A 1,801-nucleotide genomic window follows, 5' to 3' on the forward strand; every position below is an offset into this window, starting at 1 on the left:
AAAAATAAAATTATAAAGCATATTCTGGAACTTTTTTGTTGTGGAGAATGAAGATTATATGTGAGTCTAGAAGTTAGCTTAGGGCCATGATAAAAAGAATCACAGATGTCACCTTGAGATTTTTCTACTAATTCCAGTGGGGAATAAGTAGACATAGGGAACCCTCCAAAGTTTGCAAATGGAAGTATTGAAGGAGACACAAATGTTTTGGTCAAATCCCTGATTCCCAAAAGTGGAATCCAAGATAAGGATTTTGGTTCAAGTAATTTATTTGGGATGCAATCTCAGAAATCAAGGTGAGGGAATAAAGAAGAAAGAGGGGGAAAAGAGGAAAGCTGTCAGTGGATGCCAAAATGAGTGTTACCACTGTGACATCTAGGGTTCAATTCTGCTTGGGACTCTCTGGGAGATGCAAAATAGACCATGGTGTTGCCCCACCAAGTGTTCACACACTCAGTACATCATCCCTTGATGGTAAACCCCTGGACATTAACTTCCCAGAACTTCTGGATTAGTTTATGCTGAGAGCACTCTCATCAGATGAAGCCTTCAGGTGGGGAGATAAAGCAAATGTTAGGTTGTACAGGAACCATGTAGAGGCGACCTCGTAGGTGGGCCAATTTGATGGGACTAGAATGAGGATCATATTTTTTTTTTTCCTACAGAGTGTGAAACCGAATATTCTAGCTGGGAAGCACCAGTGAATATCCCCTTGAGGGGGCTGTAAATTTTAAGTCATTAGGGTTTTTCTCCTTGTCATCTCCTTCAGTGAGTCTGCCNGGGCTGTAAATTTTAAGTCATTAGGGTTTTTCTCCTTGTCATCTCCTTCAGTGAGTCTGCCTCCATGGTAAATCTGAAACATGGACAAATTTCATTTTCCAGGATGGAGTCCTACTGCCTGATGAGAGGGTCAGCTTTTAAAAGCAGGGGCATCGTACACTCAACAAGCTTCTTTTGATTGACTATGAGGCTTGGGAGAGCAAACTGTGGGGTTGTCATTTGTTCTCCCTGAGACATGCAGTATCAAGAAACAAGACCTGCCTTCCAAGGCTTCCATCTCTTTTGTTGCTCCAGATTGCAAATGACATCTTTGTGTGGGATGCATTAAGATCCTTTGTGTCTTGGCATCAGCCAGAGGCCTGCTCAGTGTACACTCAGGCAGCTCTCATCATGAGCAATAATAGGCAACGTGTTTCCTTAGGATTTGTTATCTTTTCTCACTCGGCCCCAGCTAATGTGTCTGCTGGGCATTTTCTGGGTTCTGCTTTGGTGTAATAATGTGGAAGGCAAGATAGCAGGACAGCATTTCTTATGGGATCACAGCTGCAAGCCTGACATCTGCTGAGTATTCTGTAACTTTCTTTGAACATAATTAAATACAATCAGCACCTTTCCCCTCAGCCTCCAACCATATACCCCATTAGAAAAGGGGAAGATTCTGACATCAAGTCTATATGGAAAAATGCTGAACAATGAGACTAATTCAACCTCGATTCATCCATCCATTTCCGCTGAAGAAACATTTGAATCATTATTTTTCTAAAAGCTTCTCTACTTTTCTTTCTTCTTTCCTTCTTCCCTCTCTCCTTCCCTTCTTTTCTTTGTCTTTCTTTCTCTCTCTTTTTCTTTCTTTCTTTTTGTTGGTTAGGGAAAGGAGGCTTATATGTTTCAGAAAGTCTTAGTGTTTCATCCTTTCTTCCTCTCTCTCTCTCTCTCCCCCATTCCCTCCCTCCCTCCCTTCCTTCCTTTCTTTTTTTTCTTTTTGCATTCCTCAAATAAATATTTATTTAGTACACTTCAA

Source organism: Galeopterus variegatus, unplaced genomic scaffold, assembly GCF_000696425.1.
Source record: "Galeopterus variegatus unplaced genomic scaffold, G_variegatus-3.0.2 Scaffold642, whole genome shotgun sequence".
Taxonomy (NCBI): Eukaryota; Metazoa; Chordata; class Mammalia; order Dermoptera; family Cynocephalidae; genus Galeopterus; species Galeopterus variegatus.